Here is a 13,989-nt window from a genome sequence, read left to right as displayed (position 1 = left end):
AACACACTGCACATATTACACCATTCTTCCCTTGTTTTTAATTTATGAAGTTTTCTGGGGTGGTTTACCTGTTCCCTTACTTTTTTGACTAGAAAAAAGAAAAACCTTTCAGTAAACAATTCTCTTTCCAAATTGTTATTTTTTATTATTGTCTCTAGGGTGGAGCTGGCTGAGCAAAGGTTCATCTGTCCAGAAGCCAACTTTACAAAGTGAGTTCTCTCACTCCACCTTAATGCTAGTTCCAAGGATTAAATTCAAGTATTTGATCAAGGTTATTTAGCAAGTACCTTTTTCAAACTGATCCATCTTACCTGGTTCCTATTGTGATGTTTGTCAGATGGATAATATATAACATTTGACACATTTAAAGAGAAAAAACCTCCATAGATCCCTCTATCTTAATTTCTTAGCACACAATAAAATTCACTGCATTCAGTGAAAGAAAATAACCAGTGCAGAATAACAGTTTTCACATGCTGCCAGAGTTAACCTGATCTAACACAACCAACAGGGCTTCCCCATCAATCCCCATTTCATGTCAAGTCATGTGAAATTCTCAATTAAACATTTGATAATTTGATAGAAAAACAATAAAAGCAGGTATTTTTACCTGTGTCTCTATACCGAAGTGATTCTGTTGGAAGGTATTGGTCTCCCAATTGGAAGCAGAGTTGACCTTTCCTGGTCTATATCCACAAAGAGGCTCCCACATGAAAGGCAAAACTAACTTTCCTCTCAGTGATACTCAACCTCATGACTTTATGCCCCTCCTCTTGACCAAAGCGAAAAGAGGAAATTGTTTAATGAAAGCTGACTCTGAGAGCAAAGGAAAGAAGCAACTTACTGTGCTAGATGCTGCAAAATAAATGTCTTTAATTTACATTTGAAGACTGAGAAGATGTAAACTGCAGAGAAATAAAAACCAGTGTCCTTAGAAAACAATTAGGAAAAAGGAACTGAAGCTGTTCTGTGCCTAGATTTCAAATGGGCCGTTGTGAGTTTTGTCTTATGTTACTACTTTTAAAATTACGTCTTGATTTTGATTTATGCTAATAGCAGCTTAAAATATGCATTAGGAGTATCATTAAAGCTCTCATGTTTCCACTGGTAATGACATTTTTTACACTCTTCTCACTTTTTAAACATAGATATTTAATGTGAACATTGTCATTTCACATGAAGTGATTTAAATGCTGATATGTTCACAGTGTTGGGAAATCGAACCTAAGACAATTAACCTGTTCAGTATATACTCATTCCCTGAGTTATATTTTGTTCTGGTGTTTTGGTTTTGGTTTGTTTGTTGATGTTATTTTAATATACTTGTTGTATCTTACTGTGTAGCACAGCTGACTCCACATTCACAGACCTCTGTGCTCACTAATTTTTCTCTTAGAATTATAGCTGTATACCACTACACCAATTTATGCCATGTTTGTGTTAGATATTTCCTAATAAATAATAAGCAGTTCTGCATTTTATAAATATTGATCTCAAGTACCCAATCAATTATATACAGTATAAATTAAAAAGATAATTCTGAGATGCTGAACATCCTAATTGTTTTATAGGGTTATTTGCTGTTTAAGAATTTCATGGGGTATACTTTAGAATATACTGAAAAAGTCATTTTATGCATGAAGTCATGGAATTAGGGCAGATTCACATATAAGAAACTCTAATATCGACCAGTACCTGATATCTAGTTAATTTATAGTCTGTCATTTGGCATGAACAAATTCACAATTGATTTTTTTAAAGATAAGGTGAATTTTTATTCTATGAGATTTGCTCATAGAATTGTGATGAGAAGTCCTGAATAGAAGCTCCTTCAAAAGAGACTGACTTAAACTACAGGGAAGAGGGAACTGTGTAATGGTGTGTGTCTAGTCTATGACAAAAAAGAAATGGCCTAGATTCTTTACCTGATCATTTCCAAGAGTGCAGGTGTTTGAAGGTCAAGAAAAGGAGGTTATTTGAGCAAAAGTGAGAGACTGTCACATCTACGGCCCTGAGCCATTGCTGCTCTAGAAAACCCACACCACTCCCTCAAATCTGAAATGTTTATGTCATATGACCCATAGAAATAGTAATGGTGCTGAGACCAACTTGCATTTTTATCTCTGCTGAGAGGTTGTCATCCTAACCACGGAGGCTATTTGCATGCACAGGGACAGATCTTTCTGTTCTCTGCATTTTGTTTGCCTCCTCTAACAGCATGCAACAACTGTGTGAAGGAACCCAAGAGCTTGTTATTCATTACTGTGACCAAAGTATGAACAGGACATGGGGTACCTACCAGTGTGCTTGATGAAGGAAGAGGGTAGTTAACAGAAACTGAACACAGAGTGGTGGATTTTGGTTTTTGTTTGTTTGTTTGTATGTCAGAGACAGGAGGATGCCCATAACTGTAAAGCCAAAGAGCAGCAGCTTCCTCTAAGCTCTGTAGAGTTGAGCTCTGAATTTATAGAAGACTGTAAACTGTTAAGGGGCACAATTAGCATTGAAGATAGAGTGACTGCAGAAGGAATGGAACTGACAGACATTCCCATTTTGTTTCTTTGACCAAGGTTCATCCATAAAAGAGGAAGTACATAACTTCACATGACCAAGTAATAAAACAGAGAAGTGAAAAACATGAAGAAATTTTGTTTTCTTGAGTTTTGTCTTCCAAATTTTTTTGTGAAAAAACAAAAAATAACAGTATACACACACTGCACACACACACACACACACACACACACACACACACACACACAACACACAAATTTTCTGAATTTTTCTTTTGCTGAAAACCTTTATTTGTGAAACCACAACTGTCCACTCCTTTATGTTGAGACAGACAATCAGAATCCTACATTCAAACCTTCCAGTCAGACCCTCAGACCACAGTGCCATCATTTGCACAGTTGTGAACTTTTTTTTCCTGTCCCTGGCTGTGGTGATGGACACCAGAAGTAGCCATCAGTCCACAGGAAATGATGATCTGATCACTTGCTTCACTGGGAGAACTGGCTTATCCTGGTCAGTGTCTCACCACTTGGTGCTGTCTTTTAAGGTGGAATTTTTAACTACCATGAAATATGGTAAACTTCATAGGTCTTAAGGAAACCCCAAACAGCTCTATTTTGAGATTTCCTGTGCTTGTGTCCACCCTGTGCATTTATAATGACAGTTATTTTAACACTCTGCCTTTCCTGCCTACCCACATTGTCCTAGATGGGCTCAAGCACTGAGAGAATATAAGAACATGATTCAGGAATGTATTCAGAATGATAAAAGGGGCCCAGATAGGGTTTATTGCAGATAACTGGGCTCTTCAATACCCAGGGATACAAGTCACTCTTGGAGAAGAAATTAAGAAACAATCCATGAGACCTTTGTTTCTTCAGTCCCTGTTTTCTCATTGTGTCATACTTCAGAGCAGACCCTCTAATCCAGTTCTCTGCATCCTCTGTGGAGTCTTCAGGCCCAGTTCATTTTCCTTAAAGCACTCATTCTTTTAAGTTTATTTCTATTTCATGGTGCGTAGTCTCATACAGTTCAGGATGGCTCAGAATTACTATGTATGTGACACAGCTCTGAAACTCCTTCAAACCTGTTTGATCTGGATTTTCAAAGTGATCTATCATATCCAGCATTTGAATCTTTCATTAACTTTTTATTGTGTAATTATTTTTTTTATTTTGATGGGAAGTATTATCCAATAAGCCTAGGGATCCAACTATTGAAACAGGGAAACCTCTCTGTAGTTCAACTTATAGCTTAGCCCTTTGTAAGAAACAGTTCTCTCTCATTTTAAGTAAATATATAGGAGTGCAATAGGAAAATTCCAAATAACCTCAGCTATCATTCATAGTCCTGATAACAATGTGGAGTAGCCATATTGATAATGGTTAGTCTTCCACAGAAACCAGTATTTATTCACAGAATCCACATTTAACATCTCAGAGAATTTTTTGGACTAAAGGCATTTTTTATGGTCTGTTTCAACTCACCACAAATAGAATCAGCTAATGTTAAAGCCAGCATTTCCAAGCTTCCATCTTGGACTAAGAAACAGCAGCTCTCCAGAATCCTAAATGTTTTCCCTGCCACAGTGGGACTAAGGTACCCAGCTTTGTGTAATAAACAACCACTGGGTTGTCAGCTCCCCAACTCAGAGGCAAATATTGTGCAACTACTCCAAGTGTCAAGACAACAGCTAGGAGGACCAAGCAATCAAGAGTGTTTACCACCTCCATTGTGATTCAGCTGTTGTTAATTGTATACCAAGTGCAGAAGTAATAATTCATTACACATGTTAGCTTAGGATTACTATGTAACTTACTCATTCCTTTTATTCCTGCACAAACCTCACGAACAAAAACCAAGTTGGGGAGGAAAGAGTTTATTTGGCTTCTTTGGTTTAATCCACATTGCTATTCATCACCAAAGGAATTCAGGGCTGGAAGTCAAACAGGTCAGGAAGGAGGAGCTGATGAAGAGGCCATAAGGGATGTTACTTACTGGCTTGCTTCACCTGGCTTGCTAGGCTTGCTTTCAAATAGTACCCAAGACCACCAGCCAAGGGATGGTACCACCCACAAAGGGCTGGGCCTTCCCCCCTTGTTCACAACTTGAGACAATTCCTTAGAGCTGGCTCTCACGGAGGCATTTCCTCAACTGAGGCTCCTTCTCTGTGATAACTCCAGCTTATGTCAAGTTGACATGCAAAACTAGCCAGTACACTATTTTAAATAAAATGGCACGCATAGACTTATTTAGGTATCCCTAAAGTCACACCCATTGATTCCTGGGTGCCTATAAGTTACACTGAACCAAACAAACATTGGAGGGCATGGTTTAATTCATTGCACATGTTACTAATAGATGATAAAAGAACAAGCATATACTTGAAGGCTCAAAGCAGAAATTACATTCCTTCAGGCTTGCTCCAAGGCTCTTTCCTTTCTTTTCACTACTTCTTTTTTGGTTTTTTGAATGTTACATTTTTATTTAGTTGTTTTTTTTACATCCCAGATCTTATTCCTCCCCAAGCCCACCCTCTGAATATTCCCATCCCATACCTCCTCCTCACCCTCCTGTTTCCAAGATGATTATCCCCACCCCTAAATCCCCTACCCCAGCACAACTTGAAAGTCACTGGGGGCTCTATTCTCTTGAAGGTTAGGTGAAGTTTAGGTGCATCTTCTGTGACTGAATCCAGACTCAGCACTCCTCTGCTGAATATGTGATGGGGGCCTCATATCAGCTGGTGTATGCTGCCTGGTTGGTGGTCCAGTGGCTGAGAGATCTTCAGAGTCCAGGTTAATTGAGACTGCTCATCCTCTTATAGGGTCTCCCTCCTCCTCAACTTCTCAGAGATTTCCCCTAATTCAACCACAGGGGTCAGCAGCTTATGTCAATTGGTTGGGTGTAAATATTTGCATCTGACTCTTTCAGAGGGCAGTCATGACAGGTCCATTTTGTGAGTGTTCCATAGCCTCATTAATACTATCAGGCATTGGGGCATCCTCTTGAGCTGCATCCTACTTTGGTCCTGTCACTGGACAACTTTTGCCTCAGTCTCCTCTCCATTTCCACCCCAACATATCTTTCAGACATGACCATTTATGTGTCAGAGTTTAGACTGTTAGATGGCAACCCCATCCATTACTTGATGCCCTGTCTTTCTGCTGGAGATGATCTAAAAGTTCCCTCTCCCAATTGTAGGGCATTTCATCTAAGGTCTCTTCCTTTGAGTCTTAAGACTCTCTTGCTTCACAGGTCACTGGTACATTCTGGAGGATCCTCCCAACCTCCTACCTCCTGAGGTTGCCTGTTTCCATTTTTTTCTGCTGGCCCTCAGGGCTTCACTTCTTTCCCCCACCAAATACCATATCATGGTCCCCTCTCCTCCCCTTGCCCCAAGTCTCCTTTATTCCTAGATCCCTCCATTCCTGCTTGTGATTGCTTTCTTTTATTCAATGGTTTATATATTCACCACTCTCTCCAATACTCATATACCTACACTTACATGCCCTTATCCTCATTATCACTTCCCCTTTTCCTCAAAGAAAATGAAACACTCCATGGCTAAGAACCTGCCCTGGCATCTGCAATTAGAGCAGGCATAGCTTCTGCCTCTAAGGCTAGACAAGACCATCCTTATTGGGGAAGATGATCCAAAGTTAAACAACAGATTGGCAGCAGCTTCCACTCCAATACTTAGGGGACCCATGTGAAAACTAAGTCATACATAGAATAAAAATATATAGGGGTCCTAGTTTTAGCTGAAGCATGGTTTTTGGTTGGTTGTTCAGTCTCTGTGAGGCCACATGGGTCCAGGTTATTTGACTATGTAGGTCTTCTTGTGATATCATTGACTTTCAGACTCTTTCTATCCTATCCTTCACTCATTCACAATAGTTCCTTAGCCTTTCCTAATATTTGAATGTGGAGACACTACACATGTATTCATCAACTGATAGATGAAGACTCTCAGGAGACAGTTATGCTAGATCCCAATCTGAAAGCATTAGAAAATATCATTAATCATGTCAGGGTTTGACTCTTTCCCAAGGAGTGGATATCAAGTTGGTACAGTCAGTTGTTGGCCATTCCCACCATCTCTGCTCCATCTTTATTCAAGTGTATTTCGTAGGCTGGAGAAATGTTCAGTCAAAGTTGTTGGATGTAGGTTGGTGTCCATTTCCTTCCTGGAAGTCTTATCTGTCTGAGAGGTGTCTGCCACTTCAGTCTCCATATACCCAGTTAGTAGATGTCTCAACTAGGGTCATTCCCATAAAGACTCAGAAGTTTCCCCCATCCCAGGTCTCAGGCTATCCCCAGACATGTCCCATAAATGGGTCCCCTTTTCTCTCAAAATCCTTTTCCACTTCCCCGCACCACATTAGATCCCATCCCCATTAGTTTCCTCACCCATTCTCCTCCATTCATCCACCTCTGATATATATATTATTTCCCCGTTAGAGTGAAACACAAGCATCTTCATTTGAGTCCTCCTTGTGACTTAGTTCCTTTAAATCTGTGGATGGTAGCATGTATCTCCTATACTTTATGGATAATGTCCACTTATAACTGAGTACATAGCATATGTGTCTTTCTAGATATGAATTACATCACTTGGGACCATAATTTCTAGTTCAATTAATTTACTGCAAATTTCATGATATCCTTGTTTTTTGCTATTGTTGTTTTCTTCATGTTATTACTGTTTTATTCTAAATATTGAAGAGTTACATTTTTATTGGATATTTTTACTTACATTTCAAATATTTTTTCCAGGTTTTGTGTCTACAAGTACCATCTCCCATCTCCCTCCTGTTCTTCTTTAAGGGTGTTCACCCTCCCCAAAGAGTTCTCCTTCCTACCTCCCCACCCTGATATTCCACTATACTGGGTGGTTTAGGCTTGGCAGGACCAAGGGATAAGACTCTCATTGGAGCCCAAAAAGGCCATCCTCTTCTACAAATGCAGATGGAGCCATGGTTCTATCTTTGTGTAGTCTTTGGGTACTGGTCTAATTCCTGGGAGCTCTGGTTGGTGGGTACTATTGTTCTTCTAAGGTTACAAGCTCTTTCAGCTCCTTCAATACTTTCTCTAATACTTCCAATGGGGACCTGGTTCTCAATTCAATGGTTTACTGATAGGAATTGCCTCTGTATTTGCCATGCTCTGTCTGAACCACTCAGATGACAACTATATCAGGCTCTTGTCAGAATTTAATTCTTGGCTTAATAAATATTGTCTAGTTTAAGTGACTGTTATATATATATATATATATATATATATATATATATATATATATATATAGAGAGAGAGAGAGAGAGAGAGAGAGAGAGAGAGAGAGAGAGAGAGAGAGAGAGAGAGACTGAATCCCATATGGGGCAGGCCCTTAAAGGCCATTCCTTCAGTTTCTCCTCCATACTTTGTTTCCAAATACCCTCCAATGAATATTTTTGTTACCGTTTTTAAGAAGGCCTGAAACATCTTTGTTTTGGTCATCCATCTTCTTGAGCTTCATGTAGTCTGTGAATTGAATCTTGGGTAATTCAAGCTTTGGGGCTAACATCCACTTATCAGTGAGTGCATATCATGTGTGATTTTCTTTTTGTGATTTGGTTACCAAACTCAGCTTGATATTTTCTAACTCCATTCTTTTGCCTATGAATTTCATGAAGTCATTGTTTTTGAAAGTTGAGAAATATTCCAATGTGTAAGTATACCTATGTTGAAGGGCAACTAGGTTCTGTCCAGCTTCTTGCTATTATAAATATGGCTGCAATGAACATAATGGAGCATGTGTCTTTGTTTTATGTTGGAGAATCATTTGGGTATATGTCCAGGAATGGTGTAGCTGGGTCCTCAGATCGTACAATGACAAATTTTCTGAGGTACCTCCAGACTGAGGTGAGATTAACATCTTACAATCTCACCAACAATAGAGGAGTGTTCTTTTTTCACCCCAACCTCGCAAGTATCTGCTGTCACCTAGTTTTTGTTCTTAGCCATTCTGATTTCTGTTAGGTAGAATCTCAAGGTGTATTGATTTGCATTTCCATGATGACTGAGAATATTTCTTTAGGTATTTCTCAGCCATTCAATATCCCTCAGCTGAGCATTCTTTGTTTAGCTCTGTACCCCATTTTTTAATTGGGTTATTTGTCGCTCTCTGACAGTGTAACTTCTTGTGTTCTTTGTATATTTTGTATATTAGCCCTCTATCAGATGTAGAATTGGTCAATATCTTTTCCCAATCTGTTAGTTGCCATTTTGTCCTAATAATAGTTTCCTTTGCCTTACAGAAGCTCTGCAGTTTACTGAGATCCCATTTGCTGATTCTTGATCTTAGAGCATAAGTCATTGATGTTTTGTTCAGGAAATATCAAATGCCCATGTATTTGAGACTCTTCCCCACTTTTTCTCCTATTACTTTGAGTGTACCTGGATTTATGTGGTAGTCCTTGATCCACTTGGACTGAAGCTTATTATAGAGCCATAAAAGCGGTTCAATTTGCATTATTCTACATGCTGATCTCCAGTTGAACCAGCAACATTGGTTGAAAATGGTATCTTTTTTACCACTGGATGGTTTTACCTCCTCTGTCAAAGATCAAGTGACTAGGTGTGTGTGGGTTCATTTCTGGTTTCATATTCTATTCCACTGGTGCATGTGTTTCATTTGGATAACCATAAGAAACTAACACACACTTAAAAAATAGCAGAAACACAACAATTTAAGAAAAGGGACAAATATATTAAAGTACAAATATTGCCAAATTAACAGATAGAAATATTTATACCTTTTCCAAAAGCCAATTTGACTGGGAGGCTGGTATTCTAGCCCTCATAGCTCATAGCTGCAAAATAATTTTGGTAGAATTTCTTTTCCTCCTTAGCCTATGTGTCACTTTCTTTCTCTCTGTATACAAGCCTGCAGCAAGAAAGCTTCTAGGTGTGATCCAAATTGACCAAATTGTTTTCTCTATATGCAGTAACCAAGGTGTTCAGTAATATGCTCTTATAATATTGATCTGGTGAGAAACTACAAGCAAAAGCAATAATCCATGTTGCTTTGGGGATCTCTGGGATGTTTCTGACCAACATCTGGCTGTGCTACTTGTGTACCATAAAAAGGTACCTCTATTCACTTATAACTATCAGTGCTGAGATTGCACAAGTTTCATTCTGTCAACACTTTGTCTTCTTAAGGGAAAAGTTTCATGGAACATTAGTCCCTTTTTGCAAACTATTGGCATTAATAAATGCAGCTCCTTATTGTTTTTATTTGCATCCCTACAGGTAACCACAGCATACTCAATTGATAGTAATTCTCCACCATTGCTCTGCATGGATGCAGGTTTAACCTAACTGGGGCAATGAGCAAATGAAGACAGATATATGAAAGCTACTATAATCAGACAGTCTGGCGTCTCTGAAACAGGAATCATTTGGGATGATGATGATGATGATGATGATGATGATGATGATGATGATGATGATGATGATGGTGATTATTACCTAATTCTTTTTCTTTCAGTCTTTATCCCTCTCCTGGCCCTCTAGACGTTCCTCATCCCATACTTCTCCCATCCTTGGTCTTCAAGCTGATGTCCCCATCCACCATCCTCCACCCCACTAGACCTCCCACTCCCTGGGGCCTCAATTCTCTTGCGCATCAGGTGCATCATCTCTCACTGAGGTAAGTCCAGGCAGTTTTATGCTCTATCTGTGTCAGGGACTTCATATCAGCTCTTGTATACTGCCTGGTTGGTGGCTTGTTGTCTGAGAGATCTTGGGAGTCCAATAACTCAGACTGGTTGGTTTACCTATAGGGTAGCCCTACTTCTCAGCTTCTTCCACTTTCTCCTTACTTAAGCCACAGTGGTCCCTGACTACTTTCCATTGGTATCTGCACCTGACTCTTCCAACTGATTGTTGAACCTCTCAGAGGGCAGCCATGCCTGGGCTCCTGTTTGTAAGCATACCATAGGATCAATAGTGTCAGGCCTTGGATGTTCCACTTGAGATTGATCTCAATTTGGGCCTGTCACTGGATAACCTTTCCCTTGGGCTCTTTTCCATTTTTCTTCCTGCAGTTCTTTTAGAGAAGCAAAAGTCTGGGTCAGTGTTATTGACTGTGGGATGGCAAATTCACCTGCTCCACTTGATTCCCTGTCTTTCTACTGGAGGTGGACCCTACATGTTCCCTCTACTCACTGTAGGATATTTCATCTAAGGTCCTTCCCTCTGAGTCCCCAGAGTCTCTCACCTTCCCAGGTCTCTGGTACATTCTACAACAATGCACCTAAATCCCTACTTCTCAAGGTTCCCATTTCCATTCTTCCTGTTGGCCCTTGGGTCTCAGTCCTATTCTTCCCAATACCTTGTCATATTCCCTTTTCCTCTCCCTTTACTCCCTCCTACACAGGTCAAACCCTCCTTTTGTACCCCCACGCCCATGATTGCTTTCTTCACCCTCCCACGTTTGATTGAGTCTTCTTCATTTTAGCCCTTCAGCTTCTTAAGGTTCTTGAATTCTATGGATTAGTACCCTGGGTATTCTGTACTTTTTTTTTGTCATATGCCTTAAACATGCCATTCATGAGGTATTAACTGGGTCTTCAGGTAAATTCTAATTTCCTAGTTTTCCATTGAGGAACCACAAATTTCTGCAATTTTCCATGTTGTGGAACATCTGGGTTGTTTCACTTACAAATAAAGTTTCTATGAACATAGTTCCACATGCCCTAATTTTGGGTTCTTCAGGTAAATGGAGAACCTCCAAATTGATTTTCAGATTGTACCAGTTTGCAATTCCACCAGCAATGGAGAAGTGTTCTACGTTCTCTACATCCTCATATTGATATGTGCTATCATTTGAGTTTTTGATCTTAGCCATTCAGATTGGTGTAAGTTGGAATTTTAGGGTTGCTTTCATTTGCATTTCCCTGATTACAAAGAACTTTGAACATTTCTCTAAGTGCTTCACTGCCATTACAGGTATCTCTACTATGAATTCTCACTTTTTGTCTACATCCTGTTTTTTGATTGGGTTGCTTCTTCTTTTTTGTGGTTAGCTTCTTAAGTTCTTCATATATTTTGAATATTAGCCCTCTGTCCAATGCAGGGTTAGTGAAAATTTTTTACCAATCTGTAGGTTGCTGATTTGTCCTATGGACTATGTCCTTTGCCTTAAAGAGTCTTTCTACTTTCATGAGGTTCCATTTATTAAGAATTCTTGATCTTAGAAACTTGCCATTGAAGATTTGTTTAGGAACACACACATACACACAAAGAGAGACACACACACAGACACACACACACATACACACACACACATGACAATGAATTCGAGGCTTTTCACACTTTCTCTTATTTTTATATTCAGTGTTTATGGGTTTATGTTGAGGTCCTTGATACACTTGAAGAGTAGACTGAAGGAAATAGTAAACCTCATGACTGAAATTAAACAAAGAGAAAGAAAGTAAAGTATAAAAGATTGTACAAAATCAAAAGCTGGTTCTTCAAGAAAATCAATAAAATAGATAAGCCCCTAGACAAACTAAATAAACGGCACAGAAATAGTATCCAAATTAAGCAATCCCATTAAAGTCAGGGAGAAGATAAGGCTGACCACTCTCTCCCAGTCTATTCAATATAGCACCCGAAGTCTTGGCCAGGACAATTAGAAAACAAAAGGAGATCAAAGGGATAAATATTGGGAAGAAAAAAGTCAAGATATCACTATTTGCAGATCATATAACAGTATACATTACCAACCCCCAAAATTCTACCAGAGAGCTCCTATACTTGATAAACAACTTCTGCAAAGTGGCTGGATTTAAATTAACTCTACAAAATCAGTAGACTTAATCTACCGTAAGTATAAATTTACAGAGTAAAAATTTAGGGAAACAACACCCTTCACAATAGTGAAAAATAACATATCTTGGTGTGACTCTCGCCAAGAAAGTGAATAATATGTATAACAAGAACTTCAAATCACTGAAGAAAGAGAATTGAGGAAGACCTCAGAAATTCAAAAGATCTCCCACACTCATGGATTGGCAGGATTGATATAGTAAAAATGGCCATCTTACCAATAGCAATGTACAGGTTCAATGTTTTTTCATAGAGTTAGAAAGAGTAATTCTCAAATTCATTTGGAATAATGACAAACCCAGGATAGGAAAACAATTCTTAATAATAAAAGCACTTCTGGAGGAATGCATATCACTGACTGCAAGTTATATCCTAGACCAATAGTGATATAAACCACGTGGTTTTGTTACAAAAACAGGAATATAGGTCAGTGGAATACATTGAAGATCTAGAAATGAACCCACAACCCCATGGTCACTTGTTCTTTGATAAAGAAGCTTAAATCATCCAGTGGAAAAAAGACATCATTTTCAACAAATGATGCTGGTTCAACTGGCAATCTGCATGGAGAAGAATTTAAATTGATCCATTCTTATCTCCTTGTACAAAGCTCAAGTCCAAGTTGATCAAGGACATCCATATAAAATCAGATATGGTGAATCGAATAGAAGCAAAAGTGACGAAGTGACTTCAATACTCGGAAACAGGGGAAAACGTCATGAACAGGGCTCCAATGGCTTACGCTTTAAGATCAACAGTTGACAAATGAGACCTGATAAAATTGAAAAGCTTTCATAAGGCAAAGAACACTATCAACAGGACAAAATAGCAACCCACAGATTGGAAAAATATCTTTACCAATCCTGTATCCAATATAGGGCTAACATCCAAAACATATACAGGACTCAAGACTTTAAGACACCAAAAAAACCAAATAACCCTATTAAAAAGTGAAGTACAGAGCTAAACAGAACTCTCAACTGAGGAATCTCAAATGGCTGAGAAGCACTTAAAGAAATGTTCAACTAACTTACTCATCAGAGAAATGGAAACCAAATTGATCCTGAGATTCAACCTCACACCAATCATAATGGATAAGATCATAAATGCAGGTGACAGCAATGTCAGCAAAAATGTGGAGAAAGGGGAACACTTCTCCATTGCCAGTGGAATTTGCAAGCTTATAAAACAATTTTTTAAAACAATCTGTCTGCTCCTTGGAAAATTAGAAATAGCTCTATCTGAAGACACAACAATACCATTACTACTGTGCATATACCCAAAATATGTCCCAACATATAACAAGGACACATGCTCCACTATGTTCATAAAAGCCTCATTTATAATAGCCCAAAGCTGGAAACAACCCAGAAGTCCCTCAACAGAAGAACTGATACAGAAAATGTGGTAATTTACATAATGGATTACTACTCAGGGCTTAAAAACAATGATTTCATGAAATTCCCAGGCAAATAGATGGAACTAGAAAATGTAATTCTGAGTGAGATAACACAGACAGAAAAGTACATAAATGGTATGTACTCACTGCTGTGTGGAAATTAGCTCAGAACCTCACAATGCCAATTTTCAACTCACAGA

Source organism: Rattus rattus, chromosome 6 (assembly GCF_011064425.1).
Source record: "Rattus rattus isolate New Zealand chromosome 6, Rrattus_CSIRO_v1, whole genome shotgun sequence".
Taxonomy (NCBI): Eukaryota; Metazoa; Chordata; class Mammalia; order Rodentia; family Muridae; genus Rattus; species Rattus rattus.
The sequence above is the reverse complement of the archived record's forward strand: the minus strand, read 5'-3'. Positions refer to the sequence as shown.